Source organism: Vigna unguiculata, chromosome 2 (assembly GCF_037176805.1).
Source record: "Vigna unguiculata cultivar grain cowpea cultivar isolate G323 ecotype 2 chromosome 2, ASM3717680v1, whole genome shotgun sequence".
In the NCBI taxonomy this organism is placed as follows: Eukaryota; Viridiplantae; Streptophyta; class Magnoliopsida; order Fabales; family Fabaceae; genus Vigna; species Vigna unguiculata.
Genome location: NC_140793.1, coordinates 6,032,310 through 6,059,400, shown reverse-complemented (window position 1 = coordinate 6,059,400; position 27,091 = coordinate 6,032,310). Strand labels below are relative to the sequence as shown.

At 39.5% G+C, this 27,091-nt stretch overlaps 1 pseudogene; it reads right to left on the bottom strand.

Moving 5' to 3' along the window:
* Window positions 1–17,624: 17,624 nt before the first annotated feature.
* On the bottom strand, window positions 17,625–21,278 carry LOC114174403 (uncharacterized; annotated as a pseudogene).
* Window positions 21,279–27,091: the final 5,813 nt, after the last annotated feature.

The following is a 27,091-nucleotide window of genomic DNA, read 5'->3' as shown; positions in this document are numbered from 1 at the left end:
AATAGTCAACAGGTGAGGAAGGATCTTTTCAAATTGTTAGTGGGATGTTTCAAGGAAAAGTAGTCCCCATGAGCAGGACATTTGACCTTGGGTATAAAGTGAAAGGTTTCACGCACCAGAAGGAGGAGCACACCTTTAAAGGTTATTCTCGTATGGTAGGACAACCCAACTGATGTCGGAGCACGATGATGGAGGGGATGGAAATAAAAGTTTTGAATGGTTGACATGGTGTCTACGATGGTTGATGCTAAAGTGGTTAGCACGAATAAATCTCATCCAGATATGCACCTTACAAAGAGATGCTTGGGCTAAAAGCCAGATTTCTTGGGATCGTGTACTCCTTGGTGTCGCCAGTATGATAAAGGAGTCATGATTGTCTTTAAGAAAGGGTTGCGATTGAGATGATGGTTTTTGCTACAATTACGACCAAGCGGAGACTCGCTCGGGTGTGGTACCTCGTGGTGATCAAAGTATTTAAATTCAAACCCAAATTGAATTCTTCCCTTTGCAAGGTTGGAACATAGTCTCAAGGGTGAATCAGTTGTTTTCTCAATCTCGCTCCGATGAGCTGGGACAACCAACGAGGTGATGTTCTTAGATTAAAAAGAGATGAGTCAGTGATTGCGTATGAAGTATGGATCAAGCTAAATAGTGGGGGCATAGCTTCATGTGAATCAAAGACATTTGACGAAGGAAAGTGAATAATAGATGAAGAGGATCTAAATGGCAAAAGGATTATAGACATGTTCTGAAACAAGTACTAGAGTTTTGACCTTGGTGTGGTGGAGTTCACTTCTGTGTTGGTGTCTGAGGAAGAACCGGTGACAATAGTTCCTAATGGAATGGTTACTATTGTGAATTTGAAGTAAATATAGAAGTGGAGGAGATGTTGGAGAAGTAGTGGCTTATACTAAGTATAACCACAAGGATGACTGCAAGTTTGGTGAATCTTAGAGAAGAGGCAGTGGTAGGATAAACTGTTCAAGGGTAAACGTACGTTGGATAATGGAAGATTGGTTTTTCGGGCCTATGGTTGTAAAAAGTGGAAACATGATGAAGGTAAGGAATTTCAAGGCTTAGCGGCGAGTTTCCAAGTGCGAACAGAGTCTTTAGAATGTGCAAGGAGGGTATTGACAAAGGTTGGAGAGACTAGTAGGACATATGGTTTAAAAAGGGTGGATACGACGTTGAGAAAATGGGACGTTAAGACTGTAAAAAGGTGAGTCCAAAGGGTTTTGCAAGTTCCATAGAGGTTTTGGAGGAACATTTCTCAACGATGATTGCCTCCTTGTCACGGCAAATATGAAAGGAGCATCATTTTGAGTGAATGAATGAGTGACTTGTGTGTTGATCAAAGTGACGCAGCGGGATGGTGGGAAGTGATACCTGTGAAGGGTAAGAGGTGCGAGGAAAGAACTATCTTACTCATAACCTAGTGATTTCTATGACAACCAGTTCTTCATGAACCGTGAAATTGTCGTTCTTACGAGTATTAAGTAAGGATGTTCAGTGATCATTTAAAGTATAGGTAGGTGCTTAGCCAAAGAAGGGAACTCAAGATCGGGGTTTGACGAGGTGAGAGTAAGGAGTTGGTGGAGAAGTAAGTGTCTGAGTTGGGAGGAGAAGATGTGAAGAGATTTCATTGGTCTAGTCATCTGACTAGAACTAGTGAATCTCTCAACAAGGTTGGGTAAAAAGCAATTCAGAAAAAACTTAGTTTGAGAAGTATCTTAGAGTTGATAGGCATGAATCACACTAGAAATTTCAAGTCAAGAAAAGACATGGTTCTAAGACTTTGAGGAAGGATGATTACAAGTTAGTAGATCAGAAATGAAGGTGAGATGCCGAAATGAATTTGGTAGTTATAACAGGGGAAAGTTTAATTTGGAAATGGAATGACTTGGTTGTGGACCTTGTTACCATTGATGGAAGTCAGTAAAGGAGGCAAGATGTTATGAGTGTCGTTATGCATAAAAGTGGTCAAGAGTGTTGATGGTGAGACAGTAGGCTAGAACTCAATCGTGATCAAGTCAGTGGAGTGATGCATAAAGGAGTGAATAAGGTGACGGGAACTGATAACGAACATGCTTTAGTTTGAGACTTACAGTGATCTGAGAGGTATTGGAGAGCATATAGTGGATGAGTCAGTATATCAGATACAAGTTAGTTGGGCAGGTATGAAGGAGCATTCCAGTGTTAAGGTTGCAAGTTGGAAGTTAGTTCGAGTGTAGTGACTAAACAAATTTACATTGTTGAACACATATCGCATAACACAAAGGCAAAGTTTCCAGTGGCTATAGGTGTTGGAGTCATCAAACTTGTCATGTCTAGGCGTGATTTTCAGAAGGCATGAGGAAAACGTAGTTTTCTTCCTATCCCATCGATGAATTTTCGAGGACGAAAATTTTTGTTGTTGGGGAGAATGTAAAACCCTCTTTTTTTATTCTACCATAATTTTAAAGGGTTGCCCCTAATCTAATGGGCCTAAGGGCTGACCTATAGGGTGTCCAAGGCCCCTAAGGCAGCCAAACCCCCTCTCACTACTGCATTCTTGCAAACACTGTTCCCTCACACTCTCTCTTTCTCAACAGAACGTTCTGCTAGGGTTTGGAATCTATCCAAGTTCAACTGAGTTCAACCCCTTTCTTCCGCTCACGGTTTTCAGCTCTTAAATCTGCTTCGGAAACTTTCGTGCTCATTCGCTTAAGTGTTGAGGTCGTTTGGCTAGCATTTTCCAAGTAAGGGAAGCTAGAATCCTTTCTATTTAATGTGCTCGTCATTGGTCTTGCTTGTGTTTCATGATTCTTGAACTAGTATGCTACTATGGATGCATGGGATTGTTGGTACTATTGTTTGTGTGTCAAATACAACTGGTGCAGGTACGAACAGTGGCGAGGACTGATAATCTCGCTCAAGTGAGACCCCGTTTTGAGCGAGATACATTCTCGCTTGGGCGAGGAGGGCTCGCCTAAGCGAGACCTCGCAGGAAGTCATTGTTCCCATTCCTCGACTTCTCGCCTAAGCGAGGGGAGTCCGCCTGAGCGAGGGAAACCTCTCGCCTGAGCGAGCACCCTCAGCCTGAGCGAGACTTGGGCGAGGATGCGCCTTGGTCTGATTTCTTCTGTGTTATTAGACGAATGTCACATGTATGGCTGGATTATTGTATTAAAGTATGTTTTGATTGTTTATGCATGAGTGATGTGGTTCATGGGTTACGAATTAAGTGACTTTGTACGCATGAGATGGTAATGATTGTGATTCATGAGTTTTAACATGATGTGAGTATGATGTTTGTATGGGATGATTCGTGACATTAAAATGATGAGTTGGTTAATGGATATGGCATGGCGTTGGTATGGAATACACTTATACCTTCATGGTTTTGGAAGGATGAATGAGATGGATTCAACATGGAATACAAATGAGGATGGATGGTAAAGTTCGGCATGAGATATTTATATGTGCATGTTAAATATTGTTTGATTATGATTGGTCCATGGTCAGTGCGTAATTCCTTGAATTCTCTAGGTGGGGTTTCAGGGTCGTGCTTCAGTGGTCGGGACGTAATTCCATGGCCCCTGTTAGTGGGTGTCTGTGGTGGTGCCCCATCTATATAACTTAGTAAGGATTCAAGGTAAGGATTGCATCCTGACACTCTAAGGAGTCAGTTAGTCTCACTTAGACCGGACTGACTCCTGTGGTGAGAGTAGCAAGAGGCCTGAAACTCATTAAGGGTTAACCTTGTGTGTGAGGGAAATTGATTCATTGTAACACTTGTAATACATAGCTCGAGGATGAGCAGCTCGGGGGTGAGCGGAGGTATCCACCACAAGTGCAAGCATCCGCTGAATCCAACCAGGTTATATGTATCTGGATGAGTCAAGTCGAGTCTTAGTGTATTGATTGAAAGGTCATAACATGCTTGGGTGATATATGTTTATTAGGCTATGAAGGTATATCTGATTTCATGATAAAAAGATTTTTGGCTCTAGCTTACCCTTTGCTTGTTTGTTTGCTCTATATGTTGTTCTTCTACTCTTGCGATGATCATCAATTTATTGATGGGAGCAGATGCGAGAGGTACTCATGGTCAATAGGGGAGAGATGATTTTGCTGCATAGTCTGCATGGGTTGGGCTTCATGTTCTTGATGGGTCTTCGTTTAGGGCTATGGCCCATGTACCTGTTCGCCTTTTTGATTTCTATATATTATGTTAAACTTTTTATCTAGTTTCCTTTCGGGCATTGTGGCGTGCCTTGGGTTGTAAGGAGTTAAGTTTTAAACTCCAGGATCGCGTTTTTATATTATATTTATGTGACACTTCCTTTAATTTTATTTATTGAATTAAATGAGGTGTTACAGGAAACACTAAAAACATCTATACTAAAAAAAACACTATATGTATTCTACATCAATTATCGTTATAACCAATATAAAATTTGTCATTATTTACATTGATTGTGATTATTAGATATGAAAAAAAGTTATATTTTACGTTAGTTGTGAATTTAACTTTCTACATCAGATGCACTTCAAACAATGTTGAATATTAATTTTTACATTAGTGACATTTACCAATTCATCGACCAACGTAAAATATCTAAAATAATTGTAAATAATTCATGTTACACAAGTATAATTAATAATAAATTGAACCACATAAGATATTTACTTTTTACACTTCTTTTTAAATTAGTTTTTGTTAATGGAAATGAAAATTTATTTGACATACATGAACACTCTATCTAATGCATTAAAATTTTTCAAAAGTTTGTAATGTTTTTGTTAGGACAAGTTTAAGAAAAAATGAGATAAAACACACACCTACAGAGGAAATTTTTGAAATTTCATAGTAAAAGTCATGTTACGTATACTTTTAGTAGAGGCATGAACTTACACAATTGATTTGTAATACTCCAATGACTTTAATTAAATATAACGATTAATCACCCATCACAAATAATTAAAGTTATCTCTCTTACATTTAAAGTATATAAATATACTTTATAACACTACAAAAAATGTGTTGTTTATTGAAAAATTATTCCCGACGGATAAAATACCATCATTAATTACATCTTAGCGACGACATTTCTGACAAATAGTATAAGGTCAATTACTGACGAATTATCTATCGATAATATTGTCGATAAATGCATATGTTTAATTTTGAAAAAGGACTCGTCAGTAACGTCGTCAGTAATTTACACGTGTTTATTACTGATGGATAATTCTTCGGTAAGTCACTGCTTGAAATTGATTAAAATCAGAAAGGGTTTCGATGCACATTTCACAAAACGCGTCGCGCTCCCTCCTTACCGTCAATACTCCACTCCGCCGCTTGCATCCCAATCCGGTTGATGTTGAAGGTCGCACCACTATCGCCTACCATCACTTTGTGACCAAGGTGGTCAGTGTATCGCCATCACGTTGTCGACTACGTCCCAAGCTAGTGGAGGCTACTCCATCACCAGTGGTCGTTGCGTCGTTGAGGTCGCTCCGTCACTGTGGTTGCTTCGTCGTCGTGGTCGCTCTGTCACCTTTGTCGCTCCGTCGTCGTGGTCAGTGCATTTCCATCAGAAGCATGTGCTCACCCCCACACTAGTCTAGCCCAACCTTTGTATTTTCTCCATCGCTCGTTAGTGGGATTCTTCGTCCCCAAACAAGTTCGCGCGAGATGAATTTTTGGAATTGTGGGTATGTGTTTTGCTTAAATATGTGTTTTGCTTAAACTGATTTGTGCATCCCTAAAGATTGATTGTCTATTTGTCCTAAATTTGTGATGTGATGAATTGATGCTGTCATGAATTGGTTGTGCGATTAACTGAGATATCTTTTGTAATCTGTAATTGATTGTATAATTTCAACCTTTAATTTTGATATATTTTGTGTAGTTGTCATGGAACCATATTCATATGTTATGTTCAAGTTCAATTCAGAATTGAAACTTTGATTTGTTTGGTTAATGGAATAGGAATTTGCATAATTCTAGTTGATGTTATGGGAACTGCAAAACCCTAGTAGGCTTCGTTTATTCAAGAGTGCTTATTGAGTCAATTTGGGATTTAACATTAAATTTTTTTTCCTAATTTTTAAGAATAATTAAACTGATAAGAGAGTTAGGGATGGAAGTTTCTGTTTGGCAGTTTTCCAAGCTTAGCAATGAAAATTGGCAATTTTTGATTTGGGGATTTGTGTTGCTAATGGGTTTTTGAATAGAAAATGCTTGTATGGTTGAGTTTAATTTAACTTGAACATGGACACAATTTGAAATGGAAATTACTATTCTCGGTTTTGAAAGGTAATTCTTTGCGTCAATTTAAGCTATGTAGAAGTGATTGAATTAAAGCAAATATATTGAAGTTAAGTTTGACGAGTGGTGCAAATTAGTGGCACATGTAAATTTGAATGATTTTTTTTAAACAAAATCAATTATAGAACCTTCAACTACATCATTGAATGGATGCTTCGTTTTCTATTTTGAGTCTTATATACAACCACTAACACACCTACTTGTCAACTAGCTACTCTAGTTTAAAATACCCAAGAGTCAATACCAAAGGCTAACTAACCTAAGTATGTTTGGTGGAATGAGTGCTTCCTTCTTGACAATTTTGCTCTATTCTAATCCCTTTTAATGTTCTTAAGGGCTTCCAACTCTTGAATCACCAATTCCAACTACATATTTGGAAGTCAACCCTAAGGCCAAACTTCCATCCTAGAAAGGCTCTTCAATTTTGCATTTTTTTTTTGTGCAGCTGATGGATTCCAAGAATTCATATTTGAAATCAAATTTCAACCACTATTTTGATTGTTTTATCCTACACACAAGTTACCAAACACAAGTTAGTCTTTTGTTCACCTAAAGGAATCATAAATAGACATAATTGAATGCACTAGATTTACTAAATAAGCTAATTCTAACTAAGAAAAACATAAATGTTTAATTGTACCAAACCCTAAACTGTAATTCTAATTAGAAAAGTGAACTTAACTAACACTACTATAACCATTCACTATGTGCTAAGCCTAGGGTCGTATATGGTAAGTAATGATTATGTATACTATAAAATTAACTCATAAAGTCTAAACATTTCTTAACTCTAAAACCAAACTTAGGTACGAAGCTAATATAAAACTAAGCTAGAATTTGGAAAAGGTAAGAAACCATGTAGACACATTATAAGTGCTAAGAAACTAAACTGAAAGTTAGTAATTAAATTTGCTTATAACAACCTAGAACCTACACTACTTAAAAACTCATTATAGCAAAGTAATTGGCAAACCTTAAACAAGAAACCTTAATCTATGTAGACTACTTCCTACAAGTTTAAAACAGGCAAATAAGACTAGAAATAATACTAATTGCTGAAAAGTATGTACCATGCAAAATATGACCTATCCAAACCTAGAAATCCTCATTAAACTAAGCTAAAACTAAAAATGCTCTAGAAATCTATAATTTTATTTACTTCCTAAAATTGAACCTTACAACATAATTTCACTATCTAAAGCTTAGACATCACTATAAAACTACTCTAAAAATCTATACATCTTTAATTGCACTAAATCTATATAAGAAAGTGTAAATAAATTGTGAAACCTAGTTTAAAGTGGTCAAATAAAGCTATGGATCAAGTCAACTTCTAAATTCTACATAAAACTCAATTTCTAATATATAGACTACTTTTTACAAGTTCAAAACACTCAAATAAGACTAGCTCCCAATTGTACATAATTTTTTTTATCAATTTAAACCTCTTCCCTCAATTTCTTCCCATTCTTTTCTACTGCAGTTTGTCACTCTTATCTTCTAACGTATCTTACCATTGAAGGTTTCTAAGATACGAAATAGAAATTGGTAGTCATAGGTTGTCTTTCATGTTGGACTTAAGTAGTAATAGGTTTATTACTTAAGTCTCATGTTATTTCACTACCACTAAAGTAACATTGTCCTTGTTTGCCTTGTCACAGAACATGGGCGAAGTTCTTGGCCACCATCGTTGGGTGTATGATCGTTGTTACAGTGGTAGGAGAGGCTTGAAGGAAACTTTTGTTATAGGAGTTTAAGAATTTATCCAAACTGCTCGACAATATAAATATTATGCTCTTGAGGGAGGGATTAGATGTCCCTACGTCAAGTGTGAATGTACTCACATTTTGAAAGACGAGGAATTTAATGGTCCAGCAAGTCTCCATTTTAAAGTCATCACCTCAGTCGTGTAGAACTCTCAATCTCATATAACTTGACCTATACTAGATCAGTACACACGTAACATGGTTTTAGGGATTCCAATGAACATAGTCGCTCGTGGTCCAATTCTACGAATCTCTCCGCTCGTAGTCCAACTCTATGGACCTTCCCGCCCGTAGTCCAACACGGCGTGATCCATCCAGCTATGAAACTCCTCGCTCGTATCATCACATGAGAATATCATTAATATTAACCTCCCCGCTCATATTAACCACGTGTTCCATCACCAATCACGAACCGACCCGCTCGTGATACGATCAAGCATATCCCAGACCAAAACCCACATAACAACCATACAAGACGTAATAAAACAACCATTGTCTTTATGCTATCGCTTGGCGTGTCTAAGCGTTGCTGGGGAAAACTCCAACACAGACTACCTAGCGGTCTCAACTTACCGCCAAGCGCCGCCCGCTCCAAGGACTTCCCCCACTCACATCTTCATTAGACTTTTGGAGCCTTTTGAACTATTGTTGATTGTGTTGTTGCATTTGATTCATTTGTAATGTGAGCTTATCAAGTGCAATCATAATTGTCGCAGTCTTAGGTGATGGAGGATCACTATTTTGGGAAGAAGCCATGTCCTGCAGGAAAATGTTAGTAATAATATTTTTCTTTTGGAGGATCCCACAATCTAGCATATTGATAAGAATTAGAGTTCTAATCCAAGAACCAAGAGAATCCTCTCTCAAATAATGCAAATGCATATAATATGACTCAAAAATGTCTACATTAGTTTTTAGTACCTCTATATATGGGCACATAAGTTTAAGAAAACCTAGGAACCCTACAAGAAGGCCCAAGCCCAAAAACATTAAAAAACATGCACTAATTATAAAAGAAATCCCAAAGCCCAAAAACATAGAAACACAACTAATTTCTAAAAGAAAACCCAAAGTCTAAAAACAAAAACTAATTTTCCTAAAAACTATCCTTCAAATATGCTTCAAGCCATGATCTTCATATCCTTTGCATTTCCAATTGCTTGTAGTAGCATGAGCCTTTAATAGATTTGATCTTACAATATCTTGCTCCTTGTCCTTGCCATAGGTCCTTTGAATTGTAAAGGTTCATTTTTAAGTTCTTCTTTTATAAAGCCTAGGGTGAAACCCAACTAACCATATGTTCAACTCGGGTGAGCCAAGGTTCTTAATGGGTCATCATTTTTGGCCCTACTGAAATTTGGAATTTTTTTTCACTTAACCCATCTCAAGCTCGTGGTGGATTGGGTTGGCTCACAGGTTTTATTCCATTTTGACAACTCCATTGGTAAGTGTATAACACAGGAAGAAGTCAACATAGATTGGGTTATTATATGAGTTAAAATTAGCTCTCTTGTTCATATACTAATACATAATTGCATGCTTTTAACTTTTAATGGAATATGGCTTCATTGTTCTTCATATTAGTTATAATTTTGATAAATTTAGAGGAGTTCCAATTAAGACCTCCAAATAAAGATATATAAGATGACTCGGTGATTCTGTACATAGTCTCTATCATTTACTTAAATTATACAACTTTTACACAAATATGAAAAGAAATCATAATTATTTTATCATATTTTATTCATTATGATATGGAGAAAAAAAGGAAAAATGGCTCACATTGTTTTAAAGAATTAACATATACTCTTGTAATGAAAATCATGCAAACTCTTTACAAATTTAGTGGTGTCTTGGAGTTTTCTTCATGATGCCTCGCCATCTCTCTCATGAATATTATATGAAATATTCTTTCTATTTTTTGCAGAAGATCTTACTCAACCATTACATAACACTTGTGATGTGACTCTAAGCTAAATTGTCTATTCCTTGTGTTAGAAAAGATTCAATAGTTGTTAAAATTTCCATATATGAGTACCAAGTTGGCATAGATGGTTACAAGAATCACTTACATGAGACAATACTATCCTAAAAAGGATATAACCAAATCTACATCAACACATATCCTAGTTGTGCTTCAACATTCTTACTCTTCTTCTACACGTCACGGTCATTATCCCTTTCTTCGTCTTGGTCTTGTTATCATTAGCCTCATCGTCGTTTGTCTCTCTATCACTAGTCTCACTATTGTTGAAAGAGTATCGCGCCACATTAGCATCTCGTTGTTCCTCCAATTTCTTGCCTCACTCGTGTTCCCTTTGTAATATCATTGTTCTCTTCTCAACAATGAGTGTGTTGGCTTTGTTTGCTTAATTGATGATTGTAATGAAACAAAGAAATTGCCACCAATTTGCCTATTACGTTGCATCATTATTTAGGTTTTTGCTTTTTGGTTGATATTTTAGATTGCGAGCAAGTCAAGAATAGGCTTTGTTGTTGATTTTCAATCAAAGGTGTGATTCAATGTTTAAAGTAGAGAAAACAATATGTTGAGCATGTAGGGAAATATTGTTGATGAGAAGGTTGGCATTATGCATAAAGTGAGTCTACATGTCATGTTCAATTGTTGGCCAACTTAGTGCTTTAAGGCCACACGTATTGCATCTTGGGCTCTTGGCTTTTTCTACTAAAATGTTTGTGTTGTGTGATGGTGTAATGGTCTACAAATAGCATTTCATTGGCATGTTTGAAGGTTTAGGATTTATATTGAAGTAATTTTCTCACATACTTTCCTATGTTTGAAGGACTACATATACTTGCATTATAAATTTGGGTTCTGAAACTTCCCAACATCATATCTTAAAACAGATGCACACAAGTTGGTCTGATTTTTACATGAAGTTTCAAATCACAAATTCGAAATCTTTAAAAGCATAGATGTTGGTAATCGCACAACACAATAATTTTTTAATGGATAAAAACCAAGAGGGGCGGTGAATTGGGCTCTTAATAAAAATTGTGCTTTAAAAAATTTTCCCTTTTAATATCAAAGATCAATTAAAATTTTTTTCCTTTATTTTAATAATCACAATAAAATAAATAGAGTAGGGAAGAGAAAATTTCACAAGGTATTTATACTGGTTTGGATCAACACTGTTTTGGTGACATTTGAGAGGAAGGTCAGCACAGTCTAACCACAATTACCATTTTTTCCTCAATGCTTTTTCATTATGCATGACTTTTGTTTTTTTTTTTACTTTTTCACACTACATATGCGTTATGTTTTTCTAGTGTGCTTTTTCACTTTTAATTTCTAAAAATCACACTTTAATTTAATATTTTTTTTATTAATATTTTTTTCATTTAAAATAATCACTCACATTTCATTATAATATATTTTACACTAATTACAATTTAATTTAAGTTACTCACAAATTGTAATTTTTTCTTTTTATTAATTAAAATATTTTTTAATCTATCAAATCCATTACTTCACTCACTAACTATTATAAACTTTCCTTTCATTTCTCTTCATTTGTCACCATCTTTCCCTTAATAATAACAATCTTACTTTCACCTCTCTTTCTCCTCAAATCCACTTAAATCCACTCCAAAAACAAACACAAGCGTTTATGGTATGTTTGGATTAGAAGATGGATTTGGGAGAGTGGATTTGATTGAATTTGAAAGGAAAAGAAGGTGAAGTTGGGGTTTTTTAGATTAAGGAAAATATGTTTTTGATTTGAGTATATTTGAGATGAAAGTTTGTGAAAATTTGTGTATGATGTGATGGGTATGATATACTAAAAAAATATTATAATGAATAGTAATAGATGTTTACCAAATTACCCTTGAGAGAAATTGTGTTATAATTTTAAAAATAATTAGCGGAAATTATGTTAAAATAAATTTTAAATTTTTATTTAAAACTAAAAAAATGTTATGCGCAAAAGCATCGTATGAAATCATTGAGCTTAGCCACTACATGAAGCTCTCATGTAGAAAAAGTTGGAAAAAAATGAGGGATTTCTTAAAATTTTAGGTACATATGCGTAAAAGCACCCATATGAGGTGGCTTTCCCTTCTATTCTTCACACTTTTGCAAGTGATAGAAGAGCAAACAAATTTGCATATCTCCTTTTGCAATTCATCTCATTTCTCTAGAAACAATCACGCTCCTCAACTACAAATCAGTCTTCATGAACAATACTTCATCAGAACTAAACACAACGTTAATTTAATATCTTGTAGCATGTGTTTTGTTAAGTAGGATGATAGTTATATGCATCATAACCTTCTAAGTATCTTATATTACACTAAATGATCCACTTATAAGTTTAAACAATAACCATTAACTCTATTGTAATCAAAGGTATACCAAATTCATCTTTATACTTAAAAGTAACATATATATAAATTTAATAAACCTAAGTCTTAAAAAAGGAGAGTGTCAAATGCATGTCAACTCTGTAAATTTATTAAACATTATTATACATATTAGATAAGATGGTTAACAAACCTTTCAAATAAATACATTCATTTGAATTGAATTGATTCTCCCACTAGAGCTTCATATGCTAAAAGAATTGCAAGATGCTTGGAATCAAAATATTTTTTGCAGTAAATGTTTTTTTCTAGTTTGTGTAATGAGATTGGAACATTATTTTTCAAAATGTTAATTATTTTCTATTCTTGTATGGTAGGAAACCAAGCGATCTCAAGAGCCCTCAATCTTCTTCTTCTGACAACACGACTTCCTTCCTCGCAGCTGACTCTGGTTCACCGTCAAGAGTGGGGTACTTGCAAACACTCTGATGCCTAAGTCAACAATAACTCGATACTCTTTCTGTATTATATGAGTTTTTAGATAGCTCCCACTTGTCAATTAGTGAATTGTCCTTTATACTACCTGGCATTACTTCCATCTTTATTGCCTACAGGGCGGTTTCCTTCTCCCATTAAGTGTTAAGGAATCTAATCAATATAGTAACTGCCCCCCGGCCTTAACGGTACTACATTCTCATTATTGTCGATCTTCTGAGCTCTTGGGCCTGTATGTTATCTTTGTCATGACTGGGATAGGTCTACCCCTCTGCGCTGCTGGCCCATTACGTGCCAGGACCACTGGGTCGAGATGTACCAAACCCCCATGGCTGATATCTACCCGGCCTCTCATCCTAAATTCTATTGTTGTCCTGCCAAGTTACATAACACGCCTTGGCCGAGATGTATCTCATCATTTGGGCCGTGATGTTCACGGCCATCGGGCCGAGATCTAATCACGCCACCCTTAACCCATCACTTTCTTCCCATATCCTTCTGCTGACTGTACCTTATCCTGCACAACACCCTATTGTACTTAATTAATGAAATGTAAAGAGGCTCCCTATACACTAGCCCCCCCAGGCTCGTAGTACACAAAGTGAACAAGAGTCTGGATGAAAACATAAATGAAAGAGTAATGAATCGTACGACGGTGCTGCAAAACGAAAATAGGAGTGCAGGGTCTAGAGGTAGAGTGAGAGTAGCGCGGGGCTCGAGATACGAGCCATGATGGCGACATCGGAATCCGTGCATAACCTATGTACACCTTGTACCCTAGGGCTCCTATAAATAAAGAAGAGGGCCCCCAAGCGAAGAAGTAGCAACTTCCCCAGGTATGTCATCCCCTTCGACTTATTGTGCTTCTAGTAGGTGTAGTGAGTCAGACGAGGAGCGGGATATACCCGATTTGTCGAACAGTTTAACATCCCCAGAGGATAGTGACTGTGCTGTAGGGGTCGAGGAATATGCGGCCTTACATCAGCCAGGGTATGACTGGGTAGACCCTAGAGTTAAGCTTCCCTTGTCGCGGTTAACCCGATCCGCCGAACTAGCAGCCTGGCGCAAGCGGGCTGATATCATAGCAGATATTGTCGATGAGCGTATTGTGAGTGTTGAGCGGGTTAAGAAAGGGGATAGTGTGTGCCACGGGCGTGAGGGTCATTCGCATGATTTCTTTTATATGTACTCAACCTTGGTTACCGACTTGCATGTATGCGTGCCGTTTGACGATTTCACGATGGGCGTATTAAGGGTGTTAAATGTAGCTCTTAGTCAATTGCACCCCAACAGTTGGGTTGCCTTGCAGTCCTTCAGACTAATTTGCTGCGTGCTACATCTAAAACCATCACCCCAAGTCTTTCTGCAGTACTACAGTACCCGGCCAGGGGAACTAGCCAGTTGGGTGTCCCTTGTAGGTCAGAGTCATCAGTGTCTGTTAGTGGCGTACATCCAATCGTTTAAGAGATTTAAGACAGGGTTCTTTAAAGTCATTATTAGGTCCGCCGGGGCTGAGTATTTCTATTGTGATGATGGAACGCCTAAGTTTCCTTTCTATTGGACCAAATCCCCCACCACATACCGTACTTGGCTGAGAGAGTCTCTAACCCCTGAAGACCGACATACATTGTCCTACTTGGACCAACTGCCCAAGAAACTCTCTTCAAAGAAAATTATTGGTGTATTTAGATCCTCCCATCCACGCGATGAGTTATTCGGTATGTATGTTTATTTGGCTAAATGCCAGGGATATGATTTTAATGGTGGTTGATGCATTTATGCTTGTGCAGGTATCATGGCAGCGGCTGGTGGCTCTGGAAAAGATATTTACCTGGAACTAAGGCGCAAGAGGATGGAAGAAGAAAAGAAAAAGAGTGGTGGAAGTGCTGGGCGGATGGCAGCAGAAGGATCATCACAGAGGGGGGACCTGTTACCCCTACCTGTTGAAAAGAAGAGGGGCAAACGTCATGACAGGCCTTCCAAACCAGGAACCCCCCGCCCTCCTTCGCCAAAAAAGACGAGGAATGCTGAAGAAGGAGGTCAAGACGCTTTGTCGGCCCTCTTTGATTCCCAGTTGAAGATAAATGAGGGCATAGAGGTGTCCTTGTCCCTAGAGGAGGCGGAGATAGTGTCGGCCATCCGTCCAGAGACCGTGCTGTATGCACTGAACGAGTTCCAAGCGAGAGCTGTGGTAATGGGACGGCACCTAGAGACGGTGTTAAGCAAGTTGCCAAACTCCACTAGGCTATCTGGTGAAATACAAACATTGCAAAGGGATTTGGCAGAGGCAAATCAAAGGAGGCAAGAGGTGTCTCTACAACTGGGTAGTGTGAAAAATGAGCGATCCCAACTGTTAGGGGAACGCAATACACTGAAAGCGCGTTGCAAAGAGCTGGAAATGAAGGCTGAAGAATCACAAACAGCGCTGGAAAGGTTAGAGGAGAGATTGGCGGCCCTGCAGGCCAAACATACTGCGGCCCTGGAGCGGATCTACGAGTTGGAGGGATATGTCATGGCTCAACATGAGGAAGGCTTTTACAAAGCCGTTCGTCAGACTGCCCACCTATTCAACTTTGATGCAGGAGATGATCGTATTAGCATCGAGAAGGATGTTTATGATGGGGTCTTGATGAGTATTGATGACATAGCATCTGTCAAAGCCGCTGCTAGCGATCCCGGGAAGGTGTCATCGCCGTCGTCTATATGATGAACTTGTGTGTGTGATGTTATTTTGTGCTAATATGACATTATGTGTTATGTGTAAAAGGTCTTTAAGTCAGATGCTGAACATTTATGATTTGTAGGACGTTTGTAATGAACTATCGTATGTTTGTGTGATATTATCTGATGTTGAAATTAACTGCCGTATATGTACTGTGACTGAACTCAACAGGGGCGCGTCAGCATTTGTACTGCAATAGCGGCGTCCCTTAGCATGCGAGCGAGAGCAGTTGTCGGCCACTTGGGGAGATAAGTTCTCGGCCGCGATGGTCGAGCACTTGGCGAAGGTAGTTGTTGGCTAGATATGGGCAAAGCTAATGTTATATGGAGCGCAGTGGCAGTGTATGGGAGGGATCATCGTGGTTAATGATGCTACCTGACTCATGGTGAAGAGTTGAGGGGAGGGCTCGTCATGGTTAACGAGGCTTCCAAAGCCCTTAGGAGAGTAAGAATTGCATTAGCGTGTGAGAAAAAATAATCCAATCGCAAAACAATATAAAAGGAACGCAAATACTTTATTAGTAACAAGGATGCCTCATTAAAACCTCCTCGACAAAAACCCTCCTTAGGGAAAAAAATCGAGGTAGGAAAGAGTACATCGCGTGAAACATGAATAGTCTTAGCTATAATAAAATTTTAGATGTGACGAATTCCAAGTTGCTGGTATAGGGGTCCCAGATAGATATTCAAGGCGGTAAGCTCCTTTGCCAACGACCTCACGGATGCGAAATGGGCCCTCCCAGTTAGGAGAGAATTTGCCTTCATGCTTTCGTGCGTTACTAGCTATCCGCCAAACCAAATCTCCTTGATGAAACGATCGATGCTTGACTTTAGAGTTGTAACAGCGTTGAGCTCGAACCTTGGATGCTGCTTCCCATATGCAACTACGATCCTTGAGCTCCTGGAGCAAGTCTAGGTTGATGAGCATGCTTTCGTTGTTAAGGTTAACGTCAAAGAGCTGTCGTCTCAGTGAAGTGTCGCCGATTTCAATAGGAATCATCGCGTCAACCCCGTATGTCAAGCTATATGGTGTTTCCTGAGTCGTGGATTGAGGGGTGCAGCGATAGGCCCACAAAACTTCTAGTAGTTCGTCGGCCCAGGTGCCTTTCGCATCCCCGAGTCGTTTCTTCAATTCCTTCAATATGACTTTGTTTGCGGCCTCTGCTTGGCCATTTGTCTGCGGGTGTTCCACCGAACTAGTAACATGGCGAATATGGAGTCCTTTGTAAAAGTTAGCCAGCCTCTTATCAATGAACTGTAGCCCATTGTTTGTTACAATGGTTTTTGGAACGCCAAACCTGCAGATTAGATTGCGCCAAACGAACTTTTGTACCTGTTGAGCCGTGATCGTAGCGAGAGGTTCTGCTTCGATCCATTTGGTAAAATAATCGACTGCCACGAGCAAAAACTTGACTTGTCCCTTCCTAGGACTGAAAGGTCCTAAGATGTCCATACCCCACATAGCAAAAGGCCATGGAGATATAATGGCATGAAGTTCTTCTGGCTTCGCGTGTAAGAGATTGCCATGCTGCTGGCAGCGAGTGCATCGTTGGACATACCTGTTGCAATCTGTCTTAAGGGTAGGCCAATAATACCCCGCTCTCAAGATGCGAGACGCCATGGTTCGTGAGCCGGAATGAAAACCGCAAATGCCTGTGTGCAATTCATCCATCAAGTATTGCGTTTGATTTTCGGCTACGCATTTTAAGAGAGGGTTGGAAAATCCTCTTTTATATAACTCGCCGCCTATGAGCATGAACCGCGAAGCCTTCTTTCTGATTGCGGGGAGTCCCGCTGTCCTCACCGTGTTGTATGAATTGAACTATGGGAGCCATCCACCCCTTGTCTTCTGTTTCAGAGACCTCTGTGACATTGCTATCTATCATGGTGACAGTAGGTTGACTGAGAGTAGCATGAATTACTGTGTGATGTTGTCCCTTTGTCTTCGTCGTGGCTAACTTAGAGAGTAGATCTGCTCTAAAGTTCTGCGCGCGGTTAATGTGTTACAGCCGTACTATTTTAAATTGTGCCAACATTCCCTTTACGACCTGGTAATAGCGTGTGAGGAGAGGATCTTTCACCTGAAAACTACCATCCATATGTCCAACTAGGAGTTGTGAATCAGATTTGCACGTAAGGTTCTCGACGCCCATGTCTACTGCCAAGTGCAGTCTAACAATCAATGCTTCATACTCCGCTTGATTGTTGGAGGGTTTGAATCCGAATCGCAAGGATTGTTCAAGAAGAAGATTGTTCGATCCTTGCAAAACTATACCAGCCCCTCCGCCTTTAGTGTTAGAGGAGTCGTCCACGAAAAGTGTCCATGTGTTATCGTTTAGCTCTGTCTGTCCAGCCAGCTCGTTAACAAAGTCAGCCAGACATTGGGCTTTGATTGCTACTCTCGCTTCGCAGCGAATATGAAATTCGGACAACTCAACCGACCATCCCACCATACGGCCCGCCAGATCGGGTCTCCTCAGCATTTTGTGTATTGGGTAGTCGGTTCGCACTATGGCCTCATAGCTCTGAAAGTACGGCCGTAGTCTTCTGGTTGTGACTACTAATGCTAATGCCACCTTCTCAACTGTCTGGTAGCGCAGCTCAGCATCGTGCAAAACTCTGCTGATGAAGTAAACAGGTTGTTGTTGTCCATCGTGTTCCTGGACTATAGCAGTGCTTACAGCGTTATTAGAAATAGCTAGATATACTAAAAGTGGTTTACCTTTTGCGGGTTTGTGCAATATCGGGGGTGAGGACAAATATTCCTTCAATTTAACAAACGCATGCTCATAGGCTTCATCCCACACGAACTTACAAGCCTTCCTCACCAGTTTAAGCATGGGCTGTGTTTTCTCAGCTAGTGTCGGCATGAATCGTGACAGTGCCGCTAAACGTCCAACCAACCTCTGTGTCTCCTTGATGTTTCCAGGACTACGCATACTCAACACCGCTTGGCACTTTTCCGGGTTGGCCTCAATACCTCGGTGCGTTAACATGAAGCCTAGGAATTTCCCTCTTGTGACCCCGAACACGCACTTCTCAGGATTCAGACGCATGTCATATTGGCGCACTGCATGTAGCACCTCCCTGAGGTCTGTTATATGCTGCTCTAACGAATCGGACATCACCACCATGTCATCCACGTAAACCTCCATACACTTTCCAATTAGATGATGAAAAACTCGATCCATCAACCTCTGATACGTCGCCCCTGTATTTTTCAAGCCAAAGGGCATTACCTCATAGTAGAAATTGGCTTCCTCTGTGATGAAAGCTGTTTTCTCCTTGTCACCTACGTACATAGGTATTTGGTTGTAACCCGAATAGGCATCCAGGAAACTAAGTACCCTATGGCCAGCTGCTCCATCGACAAGCCGGTCGATGTTGGGCAAAGGATAAGTGTCTTTGGGGCAGGCCTTATTAAGGTCCGTATAGTCTGTGCACATCCGCCACTTACCATTGGACTTTTTGACTAACACCACGTTGGCCAACCAAGTGATATACGTAGCCTCTGTAATAAAGCTCGCGGAGAGCAATTTCTGCACCTCGACCTTGGTTGCTTACCTCTTCTCTCCCCCCATTTTTCGCCTCTTTTGAGCGACCGGTTTTGCTTCTGCATAAATAGACAGTCTGTGACAAGCAATTCGAGGGTCGGTTCCAAGCATGTCAGCTGCACTCCAGGCGAACAAATCGGCATGTTCGTTCAACGTCTGCTTCAGCTCTACGACATCTGCATATGCCTTACCGGTGTAGCTGTACTTGAGCCCATTCCCGAAGTCATGTCTCTCTATGGCCTCAGCTGGTTCGACCCGTGTGTCATCATTGAAGCGAGGATCTAAGTCTGCGCCCTCAATCCTCGATGTCCTCTCAATGTTGTGCACTGCGTGTCTTAGGGGTGACTTGGGTCGTCCTCTCAAGCTATCTGCATAGCACTTACGGGCAGTGGGTTGGTCCACGTGTATGGTGATGATGTCTCCAGATGCGGAAGGAAACTTCATTGCCAAATGATATGTAGAAACGACTGCGCCTAACGTATTAAGAGAGGGCCTTCCTAATAATATGTTATATGATGTGTGTGCATCGATAATGAGGTACCTGATCTTTACCGTCCTCGTCACCTTTCCTCCTCCAAATTTAGTGAAAAGGTCGATATAGCCTTTCGTGTCCACCCTTTCACCTAAAAAGCCAACTATGGGTTCCGAATAATGTTGAATGTCTGCTTCTGAGATTTTCAACTTTTTGAAAGTTCTCCAATAGAGGATATCCACCGAGCTTCCTTGATCCACAAGGGTCTTTCTGACGGCGAAGTCTTCGATTTCCACCGATATGACCATCGGATCATCATGTTGAGGGTCAACAGCCTGAAAATCGTCGTCCCGAAAGGTGATAGGCGGCATACGCCTACGCGGATATATGGAAACTGCATTCACACTCTGAACTTCACGGACATACTTTTTTGTGGCAGATGCAGTGGAGCCCCCGCCGGCGAAACCTCCCACAATGTAATTGATAACTCCCCTTAATGGCTTTTCCTGTGGTTCACGTTGCTCATCCCTCTTATGATCGATCTTTCGTCTGAGGTTATATTCGCGCCGCCCCCCATACGCTGGCGCTCTGTACTCTTTCCTCTCGTTTCCCCCATCTCGGTCCTCCTTTCTGGATGAAAATCCCCCCTCTTCACGTCTTACAAACCTCTTGAGATGCCCAGCTTGTATTAGCTCCTCGATCTTGTCCTTTAGTGTGAAACACTCTTCCATAGTATGGCCATAATTTCGGTGGTAACGGCAGTGCTTCGTGGTGTCCGCATGGGGGGGAGTTGGGACCTTTCTAGGAGGGGATATAAGGTCGGCATTAAGGGCTTCCTCTAGAATCCGTGCCCTGTTGGATATCGGCGGGGTGTATCTATGATACTTTGGTTGTCTTTGCTCTCGGAACCTAGAGCCTGATCTAGAGGTTGCCGCTCTGTCATTCTCGGGTTGCTTCCTGTCATGGATTTCCCCGCGGGTGGTGTTGCGAAACTCCTTCAACTCTTCCATTTGCATAAATTTTGTAGCTTGCGTTCGGAGCTCGTCCAGATTAGCCACGGGTTTTTTGCACAAGCTGTCCACAAACGGGCTCGGTCGTAGGGCTGTAATCAGATGATGCATGGCCACCTCTGGATTCAAATTATTGATGTTCAGGGACAGTTTCCCGAATCGCTCCATGAAATTGCGCAATGTCTCATCTTTTTCCTGCCGCACATTCACCAGTGCCAAAGAGGTACTGTGATAGGGTTTGGGAATAGCAAATTGAATGCTAAAACGCGTTTTCAGCATATCAAAACAATCAACAGAGTTGGGGGGAAGCCGGGTAAACCAATGGAGCGTCGGACCCTTCAACGATGTTGGGAAAACGCGATAGAGGATTGCGTCTTCGGTTGTGTACAGTCCCACCTGAGTGGTAAAGATGTCTATATGCTCCTCCGGATCTGTGGTGCCATCATACTGATTCATAGTAAGCCCCTTCCAACGCGCGGGGAGGTCGACCGTCATGATGCCGTCCACGAAGGGGTGACGCCTAGGTGTTCCTACTCGAGCACCAATCTGATTGGGGTTAGTTTGAGCGCGAGACTCCTCCTGGTATGACGTCTCTTCCTGTACCTCCTCTTCTTGTGGCATCTCTCTCCTTCTCACCGTGCGTTCGGTCTATCTCCTGATTCTTTGGTTTTCTGCCCTCAAGGCGTTGATTTCCTCCTCGTTTTTACGCCTTATCTCAGCTAGTTGTCGCTGCATTTCTACCTACATCTCTTCCTACATTTGTCGCCGCATCTCGGCTAGGGCTGCACTGTGATCTATCGTTGTCCTGGTCGAATCCATGTCCCTTGAGAGTAGCTTGGCCCCACGGTGGGCGCCAAATGTTCTTGTATGGTAGGAAACCAAGCGATCTCAAGAGCCCTCAATCTTCTTCTTTTGACAACACGACTTCCTTCCTCGCAGCTGACTCTGGTTCACCGTCAAGAGTGGGGTACCTGCAAACACTCTGATGCCTAAGTCAGCAATAACTCGATACTCTTTCTGTATTATATGAGTTTTTAGATAGCTCCCACCTGTCAATTAGTGAATTGTCCTTTATACTACCTGGCATTACTTCCATCTTTATTGCCTACAGGGCGGTTTCCTTCTCCCATTAAGTGTTAAGGAATCTAATCAATACAGTAACTGCCCCCCGGCCTTAACGGTAACCTTTCTACATTCTCATTACTGTCAATCTTCTGAGCTCTTGGGCCTGTATGCTATCTTTGTCATGACTGGGATAGGTCTACCCCTCTGCGCTGCTGGCCCATTACGTGCCAGGACCACTGGGCCGAGATGTACCAAACCCCCATGGCCGACATCTACCCGGTCTGTCATCCTAAATGCTACTGCTGTCTTGCCAAGTTACATAACACGCCTTGGCCGAGATGTATCTCATCATTTGGGTCGTGATGTTCACGGCCATCGGGCCGAGATTTAATCACGCCACCCTTAACCCATCACTTTCTTCCCCTATCCTTCTGCTGACTGTACCTTATCCTGCATAACACCCTTTCCTGTCGTGTCCGCGTTTGAGTACATCCCTCCCAGGCTTCCCTATTGTACTTAATGAAATGTAAAGAGGCTCCCTATACATTTTCTATCAACATTGATGAAAAAGTTTTCCTAAAGAAATTACTTAACAAGGCTAACACATTCCATGTTAGTTTAGGTAAGGCTTTAAAGGCAATGGAAGTAATCATTGCATGAACAAATGACAATCATGGTTCTTCATTTCGAATAACTTTGCTACCTCATGTTAACACATCACTTAATTAGCAGTGTAATCACCTAGTAGCTTTAGATTCAAAACTCCCAAACAAATAATCAATCTTTGTTGTTTGGTTCATCACTAGTGCAAAAAGCTTTTTTTTTATAATGACTTGTTATACCAATTATAATCTTTAATGCACTGATACTTCAATTTGGGTAATGTATCCGTGTTTGACACATACCTGTGTTCGATACTTTAAGATATTTTATTGATACTTATCAATTATGACAATAATTTATAAAACAGTACGTAGTACTTTTATGATGACAATAATTTATAATTTTTTATGTTAATTGTTAACATGTGAAACCAAGGTGGTTTGCTTCTTGAAGATTTAATGAAGACTTAATGAAGCTCTTTTGAACTATCTTGAAGCCATTACCATTGGAATGAAGCCTACATCGATGAAGGAAAGGAGATTTGATGATATCCATGGTGATCAAGGCTGGAACATGTGCTCTCCATGTAGTTACATCATTAAGAAAGTGTATTTGTAGTTTGTAATTCATATTGTAGCCTTATAACATTAATTAGATGTAGTTTGGTCTTTATTGTGTTTTTAATCTGTTGAATGGTTTTTAAACAGGTTAAAATGTCTCTTTTAATCTGTTGAATGGCTTTTTAACAGGTTAAAAGGTTGGCTGCAGTAGTCTTAAACTGCAACAAATTCAATCAGTTGATTTAGTTTTTAATCGATTGATTTCACTTAAGTCAAGTGAAATCAATCGATTGATTTGAAAATCAACTTGTTGAATTTCGTAACAGTTTGACTATAAAAGCTGTGATTTTCGAAAGAGAGGTAAGTTGATCATTTTAGAGCACGAATTTGTTCTGGAAACTTGTGGAAACTCTCTCCTTCGTGATCATACGTGTTGCAGTTGTTGAAGATTGATCTTGGATCAATTCTTGGAGCTTTTGGCTTGGTTTGAAGCTTGGAGAAAGTGGTTTGTGGTAGGATGGGTTGTGCTACCACTGAGGTTTGATCTTTCTCAAGCTTTGTGTGTGTGCCTGGTGGTTTTCCAGGTCTGCAAAAGGGTTCTTGTTGTGCTGGTGTGATTCTTGTGTGATTCAAGAGTCTTTTGTGGTGTTTTTGCATATTTTGGAAGTGTAAGGGTGGATACTTTGTAAAACTTTTGAAATAATGCAAAGTCAAGCTAAGGTTGCCTTGATAAACTGGATATAGCTCAGGTTTAAGTGAACCAATATAAAAATCTCATGGTGTCCTCTCTTCTCTAACCTTTCTCTCTTGCATTTTCATTTTAAAGTTTCAAGAACTTGTGCTTTAATAATCTTTTTCATGTTCTTGCATGTTTCCATGGCATCTGCAGCATTGAACATGTTTGTATAATCATTTGGAACTGGTCTTGATCATTCTTGAGCATTGTTTCTGGTTTAAAATTCAAATTCGCATTTCTACATTTTTCCTAGTATTTCAGTCGACTGTTTTCCTGTTTCAATCGGTTGATTATACTAGAACAGAATCTGTTTAGTAAAATCAATCGATTAACTCTGTTTTTGATAGATTGAAAGTGTACAGTTCAGTACTGTTTGCATCCTAACTTGGTGATCTATTTGATTCAATTAAAGGTGGTTTTTAACTTGCAAAGATAGCCTAAATTTTTAATAGCCAATTCAACCCCCCCCTTTCTTGGCTTTTCAACCATTTCAAAACTAACATTAACAACTTTAATGCATATGATTTTAATTTGGATTCACACAATTCTCATTATGCATATATCATATATTGTATCTCGGTAGTTTCAAAAAAATAACCTATCGTCGTATCGTATTCATGTATCATAGGTTATGTATTATACTAGGTGGACAAGACTGGTATTAACAGATACCCCGTCCTAGTCGCCAACCTATAGTCCTATTCTGAATAAATCATTGATTAACTATATAGGAAAATGATATATACGTAGCGATTAAACTCCTACTTTAAGCATATAACATATGAGTAAGGGCTGTTTACTCCAAACTTAGGAAATAATAGCTAAACTCCTAGAATCAAGTCATAAGCCTAATATTTGAGCCCTGATCAGGCCCATACAAAACCAAAGGAGGCCCAGTGAGCCCAATAAAGGCCCAAACTAAAATAAAACATTTGAAAATAAAAAATAAATGTAAACATATTTTAGGGTTTTAAATGTTGTCAAAGTTTTCGTTTGATCTTGAACTTCTTTTAATATATTTTTATCATTATTTTGTTTCCGTCACATTTCACCATGAAACATACATGACAAAACAATTTTAGGAACTAAAATTCAAATTAAAAATTAGTAAAGACTAATAAAAACCCAACACTATTTGAAGAACTAATAACATTTAAGGCTGAAATGTTATAAGAGAAAAGTTTAAGTCTAAAATATAGTTTTAGCTATTAAAAAACTGAATTTTTTTTTTCCAACAAATTTGGAAGAGAATATTTTGATACTCTTGAAAAACACTTCTCCTACTTTACAACCTACTTTAATAATATAATAATGGATATTAAAATTTTAAATTAATAAAAAAAATAAATATAAATTAAAATATTATTATTTAGGGTTGTGAAGTGGATTTTTTGGTTTGAAGGTGTCAAAATAACACCATTCGAATTCTTTCTTTACTTTTGAAAGTTATTGAAATATTTAGGTTTAAATAGTCATTTGGTCCTACTTTTGGATCAGTTTTTTCAGTTTGGTCCTACTTTTATTTTTTTGTTCAATTGGGTCCTAAATTTCGATAATGTGTTTCAATTAAATCCTTCGAGCTAACTCCGTTTAAATTTTTAACAGAATATTGAGTACGTGTTAGTTTGTTATTGACGTGGACACTGTTTAGTTACGTGAACACTGTGAATGCATCTGTGACATGGACTATGGTTTAATTGAAAAAGGGATTTAGGGTTCGTAGAGAAACCTTCTTCTTCCCTTGTCCACTCTTCTCTTGTCGTCCACCCTTCACTAGAAAGTGATGTCTCGTGGACCATCGTTGTCGTCCTGCAACAATTGGGGGCAACATGGTGGTTCTAGGGTTCTAGGCGGAGCACCCATGTGTGATTGCGAAGAGCTTGCCGTAGTACGGACAACACGAACTGCGAAGAATTTGGGTAAAGAATTTTGGGGTTGCGTCAATTTCAAGGTTTGTTTCATATGAGGTTTAAATTAAAGTTGTTTATGTTATTTAAATTGACCTTTTGTTTATTTTTTTTAACAGAGAAGAGGGGAAGATACAGTGGGGTGTAATTTTTTCAGATGGTGCTTTGAAGATAGTGTTGATGAAAGAGATGCTGTAATCATTAGGCAAAGGAAAAGGATATATGGTCTGGAGAAATCAGTGAGAGTTTGGAAGAAAAGATTTCAGTTATCAATAGTTGGGATGCTGTTTCTGGTTTTAGTGAACATAGTGTTAGTGATCTGTAATTTTCATGGGGTTTTTAATAGAAGTTTGAATGTACTTCCCATGGTGTAATGTTATTTAGTAGTTAATGAAGCTGTTTTGGCACAATTTCTCAGTCCATTCCTTTTCACAATTCCAATTCATTTCCGTTTCTGGTTAATTTGACAGTATCTGATTCTATGAATTTAAAAGTTAAGTTTATTTGAAAGCAAAAAAGTAAACCAGAATCACAACACGAATTGATGATAACATATGCTTTGATTATAAATTTCAAACAACAATGTTTGTCAACATACATTCCAAAATACATTGCAAAAAGTGCACTATATTAGTTGGTCCAAAATAATGCAGTACATAACAGAATAACTAAAAAGTAAATAGTTTAGTACATAATGTCATCCAAAATAGTGCACTACATAATATCAAAGATCATAGTTCACAAAACGTCATCATAGACATGGCCTTCGGATTTGCATTTTTGGCCTCATCTTTCTAATGCCATAAGATGGTGTTGGAGTAGGTGCTGGAGTGATTGCTGGAGATGGTGCTGGAATGAGTGATGGAGATGGTGCTGGAGTTGGTGTTGGAGTAGGTGCTGAAGTTGGTGTTGGAATAGGTGCTGGAGATGGTGGTAGAGTTGGTGCTGGAGTGATTGCTGGAGTGGGCGCTGGAGTGGGCGTTGGAGTGGGCGCTGGAGTGGCTGTTGAAGTTGTTCCTTCTTGTGGTTGACTTTGTTGTGTTGGTGTAGTGGGTCGTTCTTCACAGCCTTGGATAGGGAGTGATGGACATGTATTTCTGTTATGGCCAAGTTGTTTACAAACTGAACATATTTTCCTATGGCCACCATTCCTCATCTGTGTGTTATCTTTTTTCAATTCCCAACCCTCTAGCCTTCTTTTTTTCTTTGGTCTCCCTGGCAACCTTCTTTTTCGTGGTGGTAATACGTCAGGATACTCAGTTCTCTCCCAGAAAAGATTTCCATTAACAGGGTATACTATAGAGTTGTAAATTTCTTCATATGATGAACGTAAAAACCAGTGTGGAATGAAATCTTCCGCCTTCAGATTCAGAAAGTTCATGGCAGCAATTGCATGACAGCATGGGAGTCCACTGACAAGTCATTTCCAGCAGCTGCACTCTTGACTCTCTATATTGACGGTGTACTTGTCCCCAATATGTGAGACATGCCTAACCTCAAACAGTTTATAACCTGACCAACTGCAACAAAATAATTAACACATTAACATAATATTAAAATATG